This window comes from Apis mellifera, linkage group LG15, assembly GCF_003254395.2.
Source record: "Apis mellifera strain DH4 linkage group LG15, Amel_HAv3.1, whole genome shotgun sequence".
Classification (NCBI taxonomy): Eukaryota; Metazoa; Arthropoda; class Insecta; order Hymenoptera; family Apidae; genus Apis; species Apis mellifera.
In genome coordinates, this window is record NC_037652.1 from 6113471 (window position 1) to 6130050 (window position 16580).

General features: G+C 40.8%; 1 protein-coding gene across 1 annotated transcript in view; it reads left to right on the forward strand.

Annotated features, from left to right (window-relative positions):
* Window positions 1-16580, forward strand: part of LOC726068 — a 174012-nt gene that overhangs the window by 95320 nt on the left and 62112 nt on the right. The gene's annotated exons all lie outside the window — the stretch shown is intronic.

A 16580-nucleotide genomic window follows, 5' to 3' on the forward strand; every position in this document is an offset into this window, starting at 1 on the left:
TCAAAGAAAAACTTGAAATTTAAACTAAAATAAAAGGAGAGAGACTAAGGTACACACGACTATATACATATAGGAGAAAAATAACGTATAAGGAAGGAAACGCGGGGGTCGAAGAGGCAATTTGAAACAGTCACCCGGAGCAATGGTAGCAGGATTCTACGATGTCAGGTGGAGAGAGACAGAGAGAGAGAATTTTCGTTTGGACGGTTCGTATTTGGAAAGGGGGAGGGATGAGGCGAAGCCCGCCCTCGAAAACCAGCCTCGAACGTGGATCAAGGGCGAGAGGAAAGAAGGGGAGAAACTTTTCCATTCGGCGGAGAAGAAGAAGAAGAAGATACTGTGTTGGTTTCTCTGCTAACGACGGAAAACGAGCTCGGGACTTTCCGCCGTAAATCCGTCGCGCCAGGAAACCGGAAGCGGAGGGTAACCGAATCGTCCTTGGGAAAGAAAGAAAGAAAGGAGGGAGCGGGGGATTCTTGTTAATCTCGCGAGCGATTTCGTGGGAGGAGGGAGGGAGGGAGGGAGAGGAAACACGGCATGGACGATGCGTGATGCATGAACCGGAAGTGAGGTGGGTGGCCCTGCGTGTCTCGCATATTCTCCGACCGTTTAAAGAACAACGACGAAGGAGGAATCGAATTCCTTGTCGCTTCCATCTTTCGATTTCGATTCTTTGTTATCGCGTCTTTCCTTCTCTTCTTTTTTCCCCTTCGAATTTCGCATTGATTCGAAGCACCGATTTCAGAGAGGAGAAAGTTTGAAAAGACATCCGTCTTCCGATCGAATTTGGCGAAACTGCGAAGGGAGATATTATGCAGAGAGAGAAGAGCGTGGAAGATGAAAAAAAGAAGGGAGATATATTGGATCTTTTTCAATTCCAACAATCGGAAATTATTGCACCGGGGTGTTCTGTATTGGACGCAAACTGGGCGAACAATGTGAGGGGGGAGGAGAAAGTGGATAGGGAGTGGATGTCTGGATATGGCTCCCGCGGGAAAAACGAACCGATCTTTCGCGCCCTGATCAACGGCTCATCCCTTGCTTCCCCCGTTTCGCTCCAATAGCTCGCCTCGACTCGGAGAAACGCCGAAAATTGACCGGGAAATTTATTCGAACGTATCCTTGGGTATCCCTCTACTTTATAGGAATATACCTAACGGTTAATCCGCACACTTTTATATAAGTTTCTAAAAAAAAAAATTTAAGAGATAAAATTATTTATATATTATTTATTCGCGAATTTTTCTTTGCCACGCTCGTCGAATCGACAATTAATCCCGTTAAATTGAACTTAGATTTCCGATATCTAATTGTAATCGTCACTATTCTACGAAAATATCCGGATAAATTAATTTATCCGGATATTTACGTGAACTGTTCTTCTGGAATATTCAATCACAATTATCTCTAATCGTAGAGATATATACTAAATGGAGAGAAAGTCGAAAAAATTTCCTAATTTTATTCGAAAGGAAAAAAAAAGTACAAACGATTTTCGAACCGTTTGATGAATTCGCGAATATCTCATTCATCTTTCATCGCAAAGCGTAGATTTTTTTTTCTTTTAATGAAAATTTGAATCGAATAGTTGGTATAATAATAATAGCTCGGCATAGAAGTAAAGTTATAATGTTATTTCGCGTAAAGGAATATTTGCAGCGGTTGAAATGCAGGCTTCGTTGTCGGATACCTGCTAAAATATTACTTATCTACGGGCAAATACGTAAATACTTTGGGTTTCAGTTCTCTGTATATAGCGAATATTACGCGAGAAATTCTTGAAAACGTTTCTATGGTTACATTCTACGTGAAACCGGAGACACGAGATAACCAAATACACGTTTAACTTGCAAAATTTCATTCCTAGAATTATTTCAACAAACAAATATTCCTCTTCTTCCAAAACAGATTTTTCTCTCTTTCTTTCTTTTTCTTTCTTTCACCAAAATTTCAAAATTCATTTATTTTCTTGTAAAAAATTCGAAAGATAGAATTTTTTTTAATACGATTATTTTAATCTCGAGATTAAATCATAGATCGATTCACAGACTGTTTACGCAATCGATTAAACGATCGATTAAACATTCTATCCGCCCTTAACTCAACTCAACTCCCCTTGGGCAACAACCCCTTACCGGTTAATGATTTTCTATATCTCTTCAAACTCGCGAATCTCGAATCTCTGCGTTAATAATAAAACTGGCCAACACGCACCCGTTCGAGCTAAATTGGATTAATAAAACGAAATTAGCCTCGTTTAAATTCGATGAATCGTGGTGGCCCTCGTCGGGGAAAAATGTGAAAACTCGTGTCTCGCGTGCTAATCGTACGAAATATTACGATTTAACGATTCTTATCATCCTTTTACACTCCAAAAAGAAAAAAAAAAGAAAGAAAGAAAGAAAGAAAGAAGAAAAAAGCAGCCAAAAGAGATTGCAGATTTTTATTCCACCCGCTCCATCGATACAATTGCTACTTCGCCGGTACTCGCCTCACGCTCGCCTTTTTTATAACCCCGTGTCCCCCCAGGTCACGTTTGAATTTTTCCGCACACGTGGCTGCCTCTCTCGGCTCTCGGTCATAAAAGAGCGAACGAAGCAATTGAAAACTCGAGCCGCGGTTTATAGGCATCCGCCTGTATATTTCAGACATTTCCACCGGACCTTTCTTCCCTAGCCACCTTCCTAGGCCTACCTTTTCCTACCCAACGAAAAGAAAACTCCTCCTTACTTTCCTCTCTTTTTTTTTTTTTCATTCCCTCCCTCGCATCATCCCTTAAACTCGCCTTAATCCTTAATCCTCGCTCGAAAACTCCCTTCCATCGGCGATATTTCACGAACGCGTCGTACACGCTCGAGCGGAATCCTTGTTCGTACGCGCGTCGATGTACGAATTCGCGTGGCGATGCGGAAAAGGAGAGGAGGGGGGAGGCCTCGCGATTCTTTGTTCATCCCCTCGTTCAAAGTTTGGGATCCCTTTCGAGAGTGATCCTCATCCGTCCATCGTGTCCGACGGAGACGAGTCGCTTAACGATCGTTTTCGCCGCTGGCTGCGCATCGCGGGTCCGCTTGATTGCGACCAACTGCGGCACGCTTCAATGCGGAAGAGGGCGCGGAATGAAAGGAAACGAGGTCGCGTTCCATTTCGTGTCTCGCCTTTGTTCCATCGGGGATCATCGACGCCTCTTTGCTCGCGCGGATTCGGCCGAGGAAAATTTCGATCGTTTTCGAGCGGAATTTCCAACGAAACTCTCGGGATAAAAATAGTTTCGATTTATTCCTCCATGCATCGAGACGATTAACTCGGTTAATACTCTCAGTTTCTAGCTTTAATTTGTTGGCCAGTGAAAAAGTTAATAGTTGGCGCGTGTTTCGAGGAAAATTTCGTCGGTAGTAGAGTTTCGATACATTGACTCTGGGGATAAAAATTGGTTCCGTTTGTACACAGTACTCGTGGCACTGCTCTATCTATATTTTATCGTCTATTGATTTCTGGCATCCAGCGACGGGCGAAATTTAATAGTCGAGACGCGTCTTTCTCGAGGAAAATTTCGATCGTTTTCGTTTCGCTCGCTAGAGAGTTTTGATTTAATTTCTGTCGCCCCCGGTGATGGGGAAAATTTAATAGTTACGAATACGAGACTTGCTCGAATAATCGTATATTTATGAAAAAGCTAAAATAGCCACGAGTAAATAACTTTTTATTTTTTTCAACGGGTTAATGCGACCAACTCTGCTTCGTTATTCTCGGATCGATTTAAAACACAGAGAGGAGGGAGGGGAAAGAAATCTGGAGAATGAAGAAAATCGAGGAGTGGTCCATCCACTCGTCTTCGTCCAAATGATAATTAGAAGAAACTTGAGCGACCGACAAAGAAATCAGGATAATCCAGCAGGACAATTGAATTACATATTCAAGGGTGGTGCGACTTGTTCCTTTGGAAGAATCTTTGTTTGAGAAGAAAAACAAGGAGGGTAAGGAAAAGGGGAAAAAGAAAGAATGAAAAATTCCAATGGGAACGTGATCAAAACTTGCACCACTAATGATGCGTTTCTTTCTTCTTCGACTCTCGAGGGAGGATCTCGAGTGCGAGTTTTCAAGGAAACTTCTCAAACCCGTCCACCCTCGGCGCGAACACTTCGAAATATCCTTGGGAAACGAGGAGAAGAGAGAAAGAGAGAAAGAGGGAGAAAGAAAGGAAAGGAACATCGGAGGAGGCGTCGATTAGAAGACACAAAGCGCGAGATGCTTATTCATGGGAGGCGTGTTTCGAGCTCGTTTGTATCGTATCTCAACGACCCTCTCACGATTTCTTTTATTCTGCACGGCGAGCATCTTATCTCGGATACTCTCGTTTGCCGAGGCTCAGAGACGAATTAAACAGAAATCTGCGCGCGTGCAGTTGCCTTACTTACGTTGAATTGTTTGCTTGCGCAAATTGGTTTATTCTGGTGCAGACCCCTTTCTCTCTCTCTCTCTCTCTGTCTTGTAGACGTTCAATTTCACTTTGGGCGGGCGGGTTAGAGAAGGCGGATTAGAGAGAAACAGTGTTTCTTCGATCGCAAGCCTGGTTATCGAAAGGTGAGACGTGAAAACGACGAGGCATTGTGAAGTTGACATAGATATATTGGGATACGATTGTTGGAAACAATTTTAGACCGACCGCTTTTATCGTGCGAAACTTCGATTGGAACGAATTAAAATTAGGAAAAATTTGAAGACAATGATTCTCGAGAGATGGATGGGGAGTCGAATCGTTTGAAATATTTCAAACGGCTTTCTATTTATCCATTTCCAGAAGTATCGTACAGAGGAAAGATAATAATTTTCAATCGGTTCATTCGAACCCTATTAAAATTACGAAAACTTTGAACCATAACTTCGAAGATAATTGGAGTCTCGATCGATGAACGAACGAAGATCGTTAGAACCTTCTCCTTTCTCGATTTATCTCGAGATATCATCGTGATAAAAAAAAGACAATTTTCAATCATATCTCCATTGGATTGATACATTGGATAATAATTCTTCACAAAATGATTCAAATGCCATAAGCAAGATTTTGATGGCAAAGTTTTCACTTTCTTCCTCTATAATTCTACAAGAAAAATAGAAATTTCGAAATGCAAATGTTGCGTTATAAAATTGAACACGAATTCTTTGTAAAGAGAAGGTTAGTTTTGCGTTTATTTTACTCGAATCGCGCGAAGTTTGCCCGTTTTCGCGTTTACGAAATTGGCCGCTGCGAGATTAAACATCGCGCCGAGAGGAATTTGTCGATGGTCGCGCGGCTCAACCATCGTAACACTAACAATTTCACAATAATATATTCGGTTCGACATACGCTGCATTACCGTTAATTGCGACGGGGTGGGGGTAGAGAGGGGGAGGGGGAGGAGGTCCCATCGACCCCTTGTACCGAGGCCGGCATATTAATTACATAAATGGAATTAATGCGTCCGCGTACGATTTCCGGCAGCCGTGGCAGACCGATGCAATTAACAATTACGGATATCGGATGTATCAGTTATCGATCGTTTCGCGATATATATATATATACATATACACATACATATATATATATACAATATTTTCTTTTATATATATATATATATATATTGGGTTGGCAACTAAGTAATTGCGGATTTTTTTAGAAAATCAAAGACAATTTTTTCATGGAATTAAATAACTTTATTCTGTAATGTTGCCCATTTTGATCAATGACTTTTTGCCATCTTTCAGGCAGCATCATAATCCCACGTTCATAAAACTTGTGGTTTTTATTAGCAAAAAACTGAATCAGGTACGATTTGATATCATCATCATTATTGAAATTTTTACCATTCAAGGAGTTTTGTAAAGATCGAAACAAAAAGTAATCGGATGGTGCAAGGTCAGGACTATATGGTGGATGTGGCAAAATATCTCAACCAAGCTCCAATAATTTTTGCCGAGTGACCAAAAATGTGTGTGGCTTTGCATTGTCATGATGGAATACAATAATTTGTCAATTCGGGCCGCTTTTCTTCAACCGCATTGTTTAATTTCGTTAATTGTTCAATGTAGACAACAGAATTGATCGTTCGGTTGGGTGGTAAGAGTTCAAAATAGACAATTCCTTTGTAATCCCACCAAACTGATAACAAAACCTTCTTTCGACGAATACCAGCTTTTGATGTTGTTTGAGCTGGTTCACGTGGCCTGCTCCACCATCTTTTCCGCTTGATATTGTTGTAAACAACCCATTTTTCATCGCCAGTTATCAGTCGTTTTAAAAATGGATCATTTTCATTACGTTTCTTTAGCAAATCGCAGCCGTTAATACGTTGCGTTAAATACTTTTCTTTCAGTTCGTAAGCAACCCATGTATCGAATTTTTGAACATAGCCAAATTGTTTTAAATGGTTTTCAATGCATGTACGCGATACATGAAGCTTCTCTGCAATCTCACGAGTTGTACTGTGACGATCCGAATCGATTATTGCTTCGATTAAGTCGTCATCAACTTCAACTGAAATCCGCAATTACTTAGTTGCCAACCCAATATAATCAGATGCGAAAGAAAAATTTTCTGTGCGCTTTTGGAATCGCATTTGGAATTTTTTTATTTTTTTCCTGATAAAAGAATCGAGAATCGTACATGTTCTCGCGCGATGGGATGAAAGAAACGAGAGAGGGGGGAAGGAGGGCAGTTTTATTATATATATATATATAGGGAAGAGAGGTAACCAGAGCAAACGTTAAAAAACATCGCGGTGGCGCATGTGATATTCAACTGTCTGGTCCCACGTGTCAGGGGATATTTCCCTTTGCCGAAACTTCCGCCAACTTGTGCAATATTACATTACACATGGCTACGTAGGGAGTTTCTAGGAGAGGAGAATCTGCATTTCGAGCAATTTCCATGACATTTCGGGGACGGAGGGAGGGAGAGAGGGAGAGGGAGAGGGGAGGTATTGTTCGCAACCGAAAAATAATAGCGCGACAATACGGCCTCCGTGTATACCAGAATTAACCCTCTCGAAGGAGGAAGGGGAGGTGGAGGGTTAATTCGAGCCTTTTTTATTTTCATCCTCTCTAATTAAACTCAAGGAAATCCTCCTTGGATTAATTATTCCAAGAATCTTTTATCGTCTTATTGTTTGATTAAAATTTAACTGGGATAAATAAACGGACGTTTAATCGAATAAAATCAATTCGATCCTTTGAATCGTTTTAAATGAATAGATGACGATGAATATAAAATAACATTCTTCCTTTCGTCTCATCCAAAGTTATTATAAATTATACATAAATTTAGGGTTGAAAACTCGGTGCGATAAAGAAAAAAAAGAAAAAGAAAAACGAAAAATCGCTTTTTCGATTCGTAATATATTCGAATTCCGTTAAATCGGCGAAATTTGGTGGCGAAATCGATCGGTCGGACATTTGGGTTGAAGGATGGATGGAATGGTGATATATATATATATATATACGGCGATGTAGTCTGCCCGTATCGAGAACAGAGTCGTCGACATAAATCAGTGTCGAAGGGAAGGACGGTGGATGAGAATGTAGCGACAAATTGGCGAAGGCCCTTCCGTCTTCGATTTCATTTCGTACACACGGCCACGCCGGGGCATCTGCACCTGCACTGCCACGCTCGTGACGGAATTTAATTTGGCCGGGCCGGAAGTAATCCTGCGCGGCTAGATCCTTTGCGTGCCTGATCGGACGTTGACTCGATCCACTTGTGCGCCACCTCAGAGATGGACAATTTCTTCTCGAACCGTGATTTATTATCAATGGTGGACGATTCGAGGTGGAAGTGATAAAAATAACCGTGATCAGATATCACGTTGATACCAAGGTGAACGAAGGGAAAGGAGAGGAGAATTTTGCGGGTGAAAATTTTACGATCTGATGGAAGATGGAGAAAGAGAAATATCGAGATGAAATATATTATATTTGAGTGGAAATATTGTGTATACTTTGGCAAGTAAATTTTACGATCTTATAAAAATATAAATATATATATTAAAAAAAAGAGGAGAACAAATATTGGGGATGCTTGATAATTAAAATAAATTTTCGATTAACGAAGGAAAATAATTTCTGTGGAACGGAATGATAAGAGATAAATAAAATTCCACGAGCTCGATAATTGATCGATAAGATCGTTTCACTCGTAAAGAAAAATTTCATGATTTGAAAAAAGGGATTTACGCGCGAAAAATTTCGTCGAATTGCGCGTGTGTCGTCATTACATTGCAAGATAGTATCACCAGTATTTTTCCTTTCGACGAGAAACATCCTTACCCCTCCCCCTACTAGAAGCAAGCATTAATCATAAATATCTCAACGAGGCGAGCGCCCGTAACAAAAGAGGCAGGAACAAGAAAAATGATCCTCCACGCTCAATTTTTTAAACGTTCCAAGAGCATACAAATTATCCTCGCACCTCGCGAAACTTCGAGAACACGCGTTGCGAAAACGTGGATAGAGGGGACGAAGGAGGGAGGGAGTAACTTCGTGCGCAAAACGCGAGTACTTTGGGCTTTTTCTTTTAAATATTACATTCACTCGAAGAAGAAAAAGGAAAAGAAAAGAAAAAATCTCTCGATCCGCTCTTCACCCTCGCAACACGCGCGCGACCTCCTCGAGGAACAGGAGTGGGGCTGGAATAATCCACCCTCGCGGATCCCATTGCCCCGCTTGTTGTCAATCAACGTTGCATTATTCATCCCGTGGACCGAATTTATGAGTCGCGAATTGCCTCGGTTGTAATCTCGAAATCCGTTTAATCGATTCCTTCTCGTCGTCGAATGCGAGGGGGTGGACAGTACGATTAATCCTGTCCGCTTTTAATCGATTCTTCTTGTTTCTCTCTTTTTTTTTTCTTTTAGCCGGATAGCATAATAGCGTTGGAAAATGAGAGAGAGAGAGAGAGAAATTTCGGTTCTTTTTTTGGAGAGACGCACAGGAAGGAGATACAATTGGGGGAGGAGGGAAAGAGGGTACAATTCTCCATCCAAAGGCTCGCGAAACGTCAGATTTTGTCATCACCTCGTTTAATTGGAATTCTTTTTTTCACGGGGGATATGAATTCGAGAGAAAACGGTTTATTTATCGGTTCGTTATTTATATTGTTGTTATTGTTGAGGGAACGAAAGAAAGAGAGTTGGATCTTGATTAATGGACAGTTACAAAAATGTTGATTGAAATTTATTTATTTAAACGGATCAAAGAAACTTCTTGAACTCGATTAAGAAAATACACGCAACGATAATTCAATACAAAAGTATAATATGATATATGAGATTACTTCTAAAAGAATAAAAAAAAAATCTTTTGAACGCAATTAAATTAATTATGATCAATTGTAATTACAATTGAAACGAATAAGCGCATTTGAGAGAGAGAGATATGAGGGGAAAAGAGAAAGTATGATGAGTATCAGGGACAAAGAAATAAGAATGAAGGTAGACGGAAGATCTGGCATCTCCCTCCGCTATCCCTGATACACTTGCTTGTAAGCAACGGTCTCGAGAAACCACCCTTCTCCCTCTCCTCTTCCCTCAAACCTTTCCACGAGTGCACGCCACCGAAACTTCGTTCCGTATCCAGCTTCCCCGGCCGTGTTTCTTTTTCTCCCCTCCCCTCCCCTCTCCCGAGCGAAACTTTATCCGGCAAAGCAGCAGGAAAAGTTGAAATGGATGCAGACTTCCATTGCAAGTCCACGAGGCGTCCCCTTGTTGACCCAAGATTTGTATTTTTAAACTTCAACCCCTTTCGCCACCTCTAATCGAGCGAGCCGAAAACTTCTTATATAATTTGTACATCGTGTGATTTAGAGGGGAGCAATCGTTATCTTGCGCTCTTTGGAGGAAATTGGGAAGAGAGGGGGGAGGAAGTTGGGGAGGAAAGGGGAAGGAGGGGATAATTTTTGCCGTTTAATTTAAACTTGAATCAAAACTTTCACTTGTTCCGCTGTAATGGAACTTTTGCGATTCCCACATTTTTGTTTAGAAAGCAAAAACAATCGGGAACTCCGACGAATTTGATAAGAGGAATAAAGACGAAATTGCAAAAAAAAAAATGTACAAACTTTGATCCAATTAAAAATTGAATTCCTCTTTAACGAAACACGGAAATAATTTAAAGCTGAACAACTTCTTTTGAAAAACTCGAAGATTGGAGAATAAGAAAATAAATGAAAAAGAAGAATCACCCATAAAAACGTGAAATTCTATTTCTCGAAACCGATCGATCATCTCTAACTTTCCAACGGTTGTTCGATGAACAACCGTTAACGAAAAAACTGATATATCATGATCTAACCAAAGAAGAAAAAAAGAAAAGACAGAGAGAGAAAAACGAATTATCCAAAAGGAAAAAATAGTTTCCAAAAAAAAAAAGTCTCATCCAAACTCGCGGAAACCGCGAAACCATTGCGAATTCCCGAAATAACCGGGGGGAGGGAGGACGAACTTTTATAATCCGTCGAAATTCTTGGCAGAGATTCCACGCCGGGAAAAAGCAACCGTGTTGTTTGTTGCAACCGTTGGCTCACTGATATTTGAAAAGGACAGCCAGCTTCTCGTCAGAAATTCCTTTCGCGGGAAACCTTGGAAAAAATCCTATGCCGCGGGGCATAGAACGATGTTTTTTCCCCCTCTTTCTTTCTTTCTTCCTTCCGTTCTTTTTTCCAATCCGCAAAAAAAACGGCGCGCGTTTTTTCGAACTCGCGTCGTCCGAAGCGGTTCGATTTGAAGTGTGTTAATTCGGCGCGACAGGCCGGGGCCCAATCGATCCGTGCGACTGGAATTAATGCGGCAGATTTTCGTTTCGCGAAAAATTTCCGCGCCACACCGTTTCGGCTTTGCCTCGACTCGCGTTCGACGAGTTCGTGGATCGATTTCGGAGAAAGAGAGAAAGTAATAAAGTCTCGTGTTGGATGAATTTTTTAAATAATAGTAAATAGGGTTGGATGAAAAGGAATGAAAATGTTAAGGAATGAATTGATTTGATGTATCTGTGCATTCATTCTTAAGATATATATGCGTAGAGATTTTGAGTTTGCATTAAAAGAGATGAGTTATTCAAATTATTAACGTTGAAAATTTTGATATGTTTCTTGGAGAATAATATATAACAAGAGGATTAGGAAAATTAAATTTGTGCTTGGTGGATATGAACTAAATTAACGAATTGAAAACAAAACTTTTCCAATAGATACTATATGAAAATAAGTTACGATGGTAAATTGGAAACGCTATTTTTCCGCTGATCAAGCGAAATGTATGTATATATGTATATAAAAATCGATATCGATCGTTAATTAGAAAAACGAGCGTGCATAAACAACCGTCTAAAATGGGTCAATTGAGTTTCAATAATTGATAACGGTTAATTGCGCGAGGATCAGAGGAGCGGCAGGATTTTTCAAACCGACTTTCCGCTGCTGGTAAACGTTCGAGTGTTTGATTTGCAGATTACTCAGGAGCGGCTGCCACGAGAATCAGGACAGTTTACCGTGTCACGAATCTTCCATCAAGCCGAGTAAACCGTACCACTCGTTACAAACCCCCTCCACCCTATCTAGACCCCGTTTAGAAATCCTTCCTCCTGAATGCTTATGCGAATTTTTGCAATTTTTTTCTTTTCAAAATAAAATTCCAAAATTCTTCTTATTTGATATCGAAATCTTTGTTGCGTTTCGATTATCTTGCTAGCTAAACAATCCCCCTTTTTTTTTAATTAATACTTTTCGATCAAATTGCACTTACATTTACACCTCAAGCTTCTCTCGACGCATCGAACACTTTTACATTCTCATACGAAGAAACGTATTCAAATAAAAATCGTAAACGTTCTCCTCTCTTCCTGTTTTAATAAACTTTTCCACACTAATCAATCCCTCCCTTCTTACCAAACTTTTACCGCGTCACGATCTGTGGCGGGATTAATTCGAGGGAGAAAAGAGTCATCAGACAATATCCTGCCAATTTCCTATTCGAAATCAAGCGATACGTGCAATGGAATGCGATGAAAACGGAATTGTAACGATATATTTCCATATACCCATGGAAAACGTATCTACAACGTTTATATACTTTAAAGAAATAGAAATTTCTCTCTGTTTCTTCATTCCACCTTAGTGAAAACCGACCGACACGAATTTCTCTCGTTCGAACGATATTACCGGCGAGGTGGGATTCGATGGAAGGATCTCCGAATTTATGAATGGGATCAAGGGGTTCACGGAGAAGAAGTTGGGGAAACGAGGAGAAGCTAATATTTCTAGAGAGAGAGAGAGACTTTCGTCGTCGATTCATTGGGAGGGGTGCACAAACGGGGAGGGAAATTGATCAAAGGGACGAATCGTGAGAGGAGTCGATAATGAGCATTTGAAAATTGGGAAAAATTGAGAGGCGATTTCTTCGGGTATAAAGAGAAGCTTTGGTGGCAGGATTTGTCGTCGTTTATTGTTTTTTGAGAAATTTCAGAATATCTTCCGGATCAATGTTTTCGCTACTTTAAGGAGAAAAAGATTGTTATTCTTTCTCACTCGTTCTTGCCTGATCTTAGAAAGAGAAAAAAAGGCTCACAAATTGTGGAATAAATTAAAACCTCTTAGAATAATTTCTTTTTATCGTTTCTCGCGAGATTCTTTCCGAATCTTTCGACGTATCCTATTTTAAAAATGGAGGAGGAAAAAAGGATTGGCGAAAAATCCTAATTAAAACTCGCTCGCGATAATAATCTCTCTTTCTCTCTCTTATTCCAAAAAAAAGAAGGGTGAAAAGCCGCGTGAAAAGCCGCGTGTACACACAGGCCTAGGGTTGTAAAGGTCCCATTTTTGCGGGGAATCCAGGTTGTGGCGCCCATTGAGAAGCGGCGCCGATTTCCCTCCGCAATCCTTGTTAACGCGAGGACAAAAGATTGATTAGCCCAGATGTGTATCGCGGCGGATCAACCCGTCTTCCTCTCGATCGGGCTACGTTTCGTTTGCAAAGAAACTTTCACTCACTGCTGAAAAGAAGTCTTGTGCGAATAATTTAAATAATTTAATCCCTCGTTTCCACGTTATTGTGCTCTTGATCAAATAGCAAATCGATACGTGGGTTGGCAAAGGGATTGAGATTAAGCTTAAGAAATCTTGGTAAAAAAATAGGTGATGAAGATTTAAGATCAATAGAGATACGGGGAAGAGTAATGATTTAGGGAAGGATATTTGCACGAACGTTTCCTCCCCTAGCGCATATCATTAATGGAGGGGAGGGAGATGCTCGAGTCGACGTAGTCTCATTAGTTTGAAGGAGGAACGCGCACAATGCTCGTTGATGCGTCTGTTGACCTCGCGAAACCCTGCCGAGTGTTATCGAACTTAGCACAACGACGACACGCCCTCTCGTTGCCTGTCCAAAGCTTCACGCATTACGCCATCGCCCATTAGATCCGTGGATGCTTCGTCAACGAACGACGGATGGATGGGGAATAATCTCTGAACGGAATTGAATTAAATCTCTTGAATTCTTTTAATTATCGTTTAGAAGAGTATTTGTATATTGTATTTTATATATTATAGAAGAGTAAGAGAAAACGTAGATTTATAATGGAAGTAAATTTGTCGCAAGCAGCTCCTTATACGATTCCATTTAGGAGTTGACAATTCCTCTTCGATCCGCCTTCTTCGAGATTAAAATCGAGAATTTTTTAAACGGAGATACGAAGAAGTTGTAAAAAAAAAGTCGTAACTGGAAAGAAACTTGATGGCTCGGATATTTACATTTAGCGAGGCGGAACCTCGATGGGATTGTTGATCTTTTGGCTTTCAATAATCGACCGAAATGGAGAATGGGGGAAGAGGAAGAGAGAGAAATAGAGGAGAACGAGATGTTTCGAAATTATTCTCGGTTTTATTAATATTCTCGACTTGGAAAATAATTCGAGGGTTTTTCTACGTATACAAACACGAGTGTTTATGGGGGGGGGGGGAGGAAAAAATGGAAACGAAATATGGCTGCTAGAAGGTTCGTTTTGTCGGGCGCGATGAAGTGTTTAATTGAAAAGCGCTCGTATCGAAGTTCGAATACGCATACCGCAATATCAATTGCTCTGTCCACGTTGAACACGCGTGGCCCAAGTGTATCGAAATAACTGTATATCGGTCATGGTAATGAAATTCTGGAAAAAAAAAAAAAGGTTGTACGTTCTAATCGTTTTCCCTTTCGACGAGCAAATAAATTAATTAATTAAAAACTGTCTCGAATTTTGAATTTTACAAATTTGCGCTTTCATCGAGTCGATAAACTTGTTTAATTTAATTTAAAATCTGAAATATAAATCGATATTTGTACCATTATATGATATAGTTTCTCTAAAAATTCTTCGATCTCGTAAATTTTCGTGCCTGATTTATCGTGAATTAAAAAGACACGAGATAAGGAATCCTCTGCGTATCGACACGTTGAACGTTTCCATTAATCAATGGATGCGAGACACGAGACACAAAATGGAAACACTTCCTGGATTGTCCTGTTGGAGTGGCCATCATATCATTCGTCCAACGATCCGAACGAACGCTTAGTTATCGTTTCCAGCTTCGATGATGGTCGAATATATACTTGGAGAAGTAAATAGAATAAATAATGTCTCGATGTTTAAATTCCTTTTCCTTTTCAGAAAGCGTGTCTTTTCGAAAAGAGAGATTCAATGGCCTTAATCGCCATTAACGTCGGTCAATAAGAGAAATGATTTGCGTGGAATAATTTTTCTGAATAATGCATCAAAGGGGGCGAGACTGGATGGAGGCGAGGCAAACTTGGCGGCGAACAAGAATAAGGAACAATGACGGAGTCGCGAAATGAAGAAAAGGAAAAAAGGGAGGGAAGGAAGAAGAGGGAAGCGGAGGGAGAGAACACGGGGAGTGGAACTTCGAAAGAGAGGGGAAGAAGCGTGAAGTCACACGGTCACATGGCCAGAGACAAACAAAGGGGGAGGGGGAAGAGTAAAGGGGAAAAATGCACGCACTTAGCATACCCTGCGGATAGGAGGAAATTGAATCAAGCAGAGGTGTGTCTTCGGGATCCGCGGCTCCTCCTCGGAAGAGGAAGAAAATCGATGCGCAAGTGTTCCCCTTGGAACAACTTGGAGGAATCGTTGTAAAGAATGAGGAAGAGAAATGGAAATTAAAACGGTATATGAAATATGAAATTCGAGATTGGAGGTAAAAAATTTACTTTAAATCCAACGTAGAAAATGAATCATCGATTCAATCGCAAAGATTTCGAGAGAAAAATCTATCGAAATTGTTTAAATTTAAAAGTAATTTAAAAGTAATCCAATTTTTAAATATATATATATATAGATTTAAGAAAAAAAAGCACTCGAATTAGCAAAGACTCGAACCCGTGGAAGATCGTTAATTCGAGAAACGAAGAAGAACGTTTCGGGAGGAAGAATTTCTCGAGGGAGACGAAAGGAGGAAAAAGAGTTTCCGGTCCGCGTGATTCGATCGTTGGAGGGGAAAAAGGTTAGAGGAATGATAGCGGAATGATGTCGCAAGGTCTCCACACACGGGAGCCCTTTATCTCGCGATCCTCGAGTTTCGGCTGGATCGATACCGCCATTACGCGTTCCGTCTTCTCTCTGACCTTCCTCCATTCTCTATCGACAGTTTCTGCCCGAGAATTGGGTCGTTTTAGGGCGGAGAGAGAGACGAGAGAGAGAGAGAGAGAGCCGGTCTCGTTATCCAGAAAGCCTGGCTGACAAATACACAGAGACAGTAGTAGGCTGACCCCCTTTCGCCATTTCTACTTCCAACGAAATCGTCTCGTCCTTATCGTCCTCTTAAAATAGCAACGGGCGTGCTTGGAAATAGGGTGTACGTGATCCTGTAACAGATGTTTCCCATTACATCGGGTCGAGAGAATTAAAAATTAAGTTAATCCGAAATATTCAAATTATATTCAAATTCAAACTTATCACGATGTTCGCGTCATCTTGAGAGAAGATACTAAAAAAGTGAAATCTTCCCTTGGGCGAATCATAGAGGAACGTACGAAACGGGAATTTTCCAATCGAAAATTTCATAAAGAAGGAAAACAAAGATGAAAGGAAACGGGAAGAGAATGGAAAGGATTGGCGAACGATCGGTCTTTTTAAAAAGAGCGAACGATCTTTAAAAGAAACTATTCGTCCCATTTGCTCTCTCTCTCTTTCTCACTCACACCCTCACTCTCTGTTTCGAATTCAAACCGGGAAAGGGATTCCATCACGGGTTGATGGAAGGTCGGAATCAAAGATGAAAAAGAAAAAAAGGAAAACGAGTTGAAAGAATCCAAAACGGACGGGGATTCGTGTCCGTGCATTGAGAAACGATGGGCAAACGATTCGAAAAGCGAGCGATTCGACGAATAACGCGAAATATGGCGCGGATAACGATGGGCTCGCGTGGGTTAATCACGTAACTCGCGTACATCGAGCCGATGTTGGAAAATCATTTTGCAAATGGACTCTCGAGAGAGAGAGAGAGAGGGAGAGGGGGGTTTGCAGGCCTTTCACGGATCAGAGGGGTCTTTTGAGACGCGGCTGGA